Here is a 5,662-nt window from a genome sequence, read left to right on the forward strand (position 1 = left end):
ATTATTTTTATTTATCTAGAGGGCTTTTCAGTCCTTTTTTTTTCAAACAGTATGTTCTTATTTGTTATAGTTTACAATAAAATTTAGTGCATGTTTTAGTTTTGGAAAATTTTTACTTTATATGATTATTTTAAGAATCACATGGCAATATAAATGTGAATGTATTCGGCATACTGCCTATCAGATAGGTATTTAAACTGATCTTTGAAACTGTGACTCTAAATTAACTTTTTTTATATTGTAAAGTATATAATATCTAATCAAGATGGTGCCTCAAAACTTAGGTAAGACTTTGTCATTGTAGATCTTTTCCTTTTCTTCCCCCCCCCCTTTTTTTTTATTACAGATAATGATGAATGAATGTTAGCCTTTTTTTCTTTCTATGAATTTTTGAGACTGGGATTCCTGTATCAGAAGATCTGAACACTGGGCTATCAAAAGATTATACCAGTTCCCATTGCCATCAAAATAGTTATAGCATCATCAGATTATCAGGATAGTTTCTTATTAACCTAAAAACTGATATTAAAAAAAAAACCTGTAAAATATTGTTTATTTTTATTGTCTTTCTTTTATTTCTTGCATTACCATGAAGGCCAGACCTTTTCCAAAATTCTATGTGCAATTTAGTTTTTATTACTTATTACTTATATCTGTTATCTGTTTTCATCATTTCTTTTTTGTAAGTTTAAGTTATAGACTACCAAGGGTTTTGGCTGGAGGTGGAGAAGTAATACAGTTCGGTGGATCCGAGAGAGGGTTGGCGGGACTGAGAGCTCCAATGGAAGGTGCTCAGGGACCTCACAGGGCACCATGGGAGTTGATGGAGTCTCCAGTAATACGTAGCTGCCAGAGACTTTGCCAGAAATGGCAGATGAGGCACAGCAGTGGAGAGAGGATGATGGTCAAGTCACAATTCCCACTCCAAACACTTGTGTCTTTAGGTACATTAGCCAGTCATTTCTTGTTGTCCATATTTTTTTTTTTTAATTGGATCCCTTAGGAAAGCTAAATCACACTGCCAAACTTTTCTTTGACTAAGATTTTTCAAACTATGTCTCGTTAAAAGATCTTTGGTGGAAAGAAAGGAAAGTGAGAAACCTAAATTTAGTGCCTTGGACACTATGTTTAGCCTGAGAATGTTCACAATCCCCTTTGCCTCATAAAGGAAAATCAACAAACAAACAAACAAATAAAAAAATAGATACGCAGACAAGTAAAGAAGCATTTTTATAAATCCTTTGGTGGGAGGTTGTGGCTGTGGATTCCTCAGAAAAGAAAAACAATTTGAGATACTCACTTCCTCCTAGTGCCTCTTCTTCTTTTCTCCCTCTTTATTTTTATTGCCATCAATTTAGAAACTCAAGATAAGAAATATATATATATATATGTATATATATGTAATCTATTTCAGATAATTATCATAAAGTGGTTGACCTCTGTTATCTGTGCCAAGATAGAAAAAGAGACTGAAACCTGAATACTTGACAAGTGAACCCAAGGAAGTGATAGCAGTTTACTATTTTGAATAGAAAAGGGTATGATGAGTTAAGCACCAAAAAGATATAGATAAGTCACGAATTTGCATGTCATCCTTGCCCAGAAGCCATGCAAATCTTCTCCGTATCATTCCAATTAGTATATGTGCTGCTGAAGTGAGTACAAGATATAGATATTTCAAAAAATACTATATTACCACCCCAAGCATCACCTAATAATTAATTAACATACACTTGATTCATGCTCACAATCTGCTTGTGTATTAGTAAGTTCATTCTGTTTTCCTGCATATGAAAAGTGGGAGATGCAAAGCAGCTTTCCTTTCTCCTGACTTTTAACCAGGCATGATAAGTAAAGTACAATAACTGGACTTTCCAATGTCTCCTGGCTCTTTGAGAAAAAAAGCAGCGTTAAAAGAAATAAATTAATTTAAAATGGAGGGGGAATTGGTTGCAAAATAGAGTGTAAAACTTTACTTAAGAGCTATTTCTACTCATAGCATTTTCTCTGCATACTGTAATAGAGTTTTAGTTGCAGTAATGGTTTGCTTACGGGCAAGCAATTAAGCACCTGCAGTCACTCCACAGGATGTAGATTTCACATGAATAGCTATTTTATAAATAAACAAATAGAAACTCATATATGTAATGGCAAAGGCAAACACTGCTTGGATTTTAAGTTTTAAAAAGACAGTTCCACACTTTTTCGAAATCATTTGTTTCCATATATAATTGCATTCGACTCAGCCTTTTCATTTTCCACATGAATAATTAATAATATCTTTATTATCCTTACAGTCCTCTATTGCAGTTTAACCATAAGAGGGCTGTAATGAGTCACTGCATTAAGGCAAATATAAGCTACATATGAGCCATGCATATAGTCAATGTAAGCATGCAGTTTCTCAGATATGGACAGAAGTTTGTTTTGATTATCCATCCCCTCTTCATAGGTTTGGTGGTCCGTCCTGGGAGAGCAGGGTTACTGCTTCAGGCCCCCTCATATGTTCTCTAGATCTTGAATTGCTCCCTGTTTTAACTTGTCTTCTGCAGCATATGGAGCTCTTTGCAGTGTATTCAAATTGAGAAACAACTGATCTGGAATTCAGCTCTGACATGTACCACCTAAGTGACCCTACTACATTAGCTGCATGACTTTTCTATTTTTTTTTTAAGATTTATTTATTTATTTATTAGAGAGAGAGAGCGTGAGAGGGGGGAAGGGCAGAGGGAGAAGCAGACTCCCCGCCGAGCAGGGAACCCGATGTGGGACTCGATCCCGGGACTCCAGGATCATGACCTGAGCCGAAGGCAGTCGCTTAACCAACTGAGCCACCCAGGCGCCCATGCATGACTTTTCTACCTGAATATCTTCACGTGAAAAATTGGGGATAGAAATAATAATCACCTCATAGGTGAGTGTAAAGAATCTTCGCTCAGACAGTGGGGTAATGGGACTCACAAGCAGGACGTCTTCTCTGAGATTCAGCTAAAAGGTAACAGTAAGCTGCCCTTACACTAGCCTGGGAGGTTGTGACTTCTCTGTCTGTGATTGATTTGCTCTGGGCCCAAAGTGCCTGAACCTCAACTGTCTGCAGTAGAGCTGGGCAACTGGGCTGGAACTGACAAATGGTTTCACCAAAACCTGTGGGTAACAAAAAAAAATTAGTTTATGAGGTTTACATGACACAGTCTTGTAAGACTTAAGAAGAGCCAAATCATGCTAGGAGGGAAGAGTGTATAAAATAAACTAGTGAAAGACAACAGATTTCATTAATTTCATAAATTTAGAAAACGTAACATATAGTTTAAAGCATGTGAAGGTGTACAAGTTGTTTTATTTGGAGAGTTCTCAGTTCTCAGATTTTATGCAAATAATGTATTAAAATAAGACTGAAACTTTAGCAGGTAGGATTGTAGAGCAGTGAAAGCCTAGACTTCGGCAACAGGTGTATCTGCTCTTGAATATCAGGTTTTGAGACTTATGGAAGTTGCTTAGCTTATCAAAGATCACTGTCCTCATTGGTAAAAGAATGATGATTACAGTTGGCTTAGGGTCAGCAACAAGTCACTTAGCAGATTATCTGCATGGAATTAAATTTTAAATTTTAGATATAATGTTGAGACAAGTAGGAAATGAAGCTAAGGAGCATGGGAGATGGTGACAGATGAAATTGAAGGTCTCCTGGAAAGACATTGGTTTCTAAAGATAAATTTATAATAACTCAGAAAAGGAATTGCATCAGACTTATAAAGGTTGGAATGTTCTTAATTCTGCCCAATTTCCCCCAAAGATATTTATCAAACTCTACCCCCAAAAAATTGAGTTCTGAATTCCTTAATTCTGATTTAAAAAATCCTTTTGATTTACTGTGTTAAATTTAAGGCAAGATTTATGAAAGGATAAAATAAGAATTTCGTATCATAAACTATAATGCAGTCTCACGTTAGAATAAGGTTTGTGGTTAGTTATTGTTGGTCCTTGTTTAATAGATTAATATTTGCTATATAGTATAAAAATTGATTTTATGTAAGATAAATATGGCATTTGTGGTAATTTCTATATGGAATACCAGGTCTTTATTCTAGTCACGGTTAAAATGTAAAATTATTTCTAAAGGAAATCACAGGTACAATTTATATGATTCTGACCTATTGTGAACTTCAGGCATATGACCAAAAGCAGACAAGGTATCTTACTTCTAGAAGCCTGAGTTTTAGATTTGAAAATCCAAAGTGCTGAAATATTTTCATAAAACACAGCTCTATCACTTACCTTTATTTTGATTGTATTGTACATGATAATACTAGATAAAACGAACTATTGTATTCAGAAAACATACAAAGCAATGACTTTAACTCCTGTTTGAGATTTACCTCCTACACATGGATTTTTCTGTGCTGTTTCTTACCTAAAGGCTGTATAGGGCTTGCTTTCAGCAACAATCTGAGCACATCTCCTTCCTACAAACAACAATCACAATTGATGTTGACACACCTCTTGCTGTCTTTGCTGCTTCCAAAGGAATTCAACAAAAGCAGGAGAGATTAATGAGGGCAATTGAAGCTCATATTAGACCACATGCACTCAAAAACTTGCCAAGTTTAAAGTCAAATTAGGAATTGACATTAAATCTTGAAATTTGGTTGTAAAGAATAGGATAGCAACTAAAATTTACAGCAGAATAAAATGTTAGAGTCCTAATAAATGTTCAAGGAGAATATATACTCTAAAAGAGTAGATTCATTCCAAGGTTACCTTAGATATCATAGAAACATTTCTATAAGTTCCTACATAAAAAGTGGAGAAAGAGAATATTTTAACAATTCATGGAAAAAAATTCTCTTAAATTACTGAAAAACTACCTATAGTTTTGTCAATTATAATATGGGTTCTAATTATGAGACACCGATAGTCATTGTAATACAAATGGAATTGTGAAATGTATAAAAAACAAGTAACATGCTGTATCCAAAGCAGGAGCACCATACTCAAGAAGAGACTGGCCATTTTTCTTTTTTTTTTCTTTTTTTTTTTTTTAAGATTTTATTTATTTATTTGACAGACAGAGAGAGCGAGAGCAGGAACACAAGCAGGGGGAGTGGGAGAGGGAGAAGCAGGCTTCCCGCCGAGAAGGGAGCCCGATGTGGGACTCGATCCCAGGACCCTAGGATCATGACCTGAGCCGAAGGCAGACGCTTAACGACTGAGCCACCCAGGCGCCCGAGACTGGCCATTTTTCTACTAGTTCATTTCCTGCTAGATCCCATGACATTTAATAAATACCAGAATCCTAGAGCCATACCTACCTCACCTACACATTATAAGCCATCAGATGGTTAGATGGGAATGGCACTAGTTAGATGCAGCAAGAGCTTATGTTTGATAGCAATGCACAGAGAGTTGATCTTTCAATAACTTCAATAATTTCAATAAAGTAAAATAAGAAAACTTTATTCGGACTGTCAAAACAATTGAGAAACCTACTTTAACACCACCTCCACCTCCCAAATTCTAGAGCAATTTATCCTCTAATATGCTCAAAGCTAGAGTGGATCATAGATACAGTAACACTAAATTAAAATTGGGTTCAATTCTCATAATAAAGTAGCTGCCTCTGGTATTTTTCAGAGCATACTGCAAGAAAGCTCCCTATACTCTG

The 5,662-nt window shown here is 35.6% G+C and overlaps 1 non-coding gene across 1 annotated transcript; it reads right to left on the reverse strand.

The window, feature by feature from the left end:
- Positions 1 to 1,558: 1,558 nt before the first annotated feature.
- LOC118550759 (U6 spliceosomal RNA) lies at positions 1,559 to 1,663 on the reverse strand. The gene has a single exon (XR_004924728.1). It is a non-coding gene; the product is annotated as a U6 spliceosomal RNA (small nuclear RNA).
- Positions 1,664 to 5,662: the final 3,999 nt, after the last annotated feature.

Source organism: Halichoerus grypus, chromosome 8 (assembly GCF_964656455.1).
Source record: "Halichoerus grypus chromosome 8, mHalGry1.hap1.1, whole genome shotgun sequence".
Classification (NCBI taxonomy): domain Eukaryota; kingdom Metazoa; phylum Chordata; class Mammalia; order Carnivora; family Phocidae; genus Halichoerus; species Halichoerus grypus.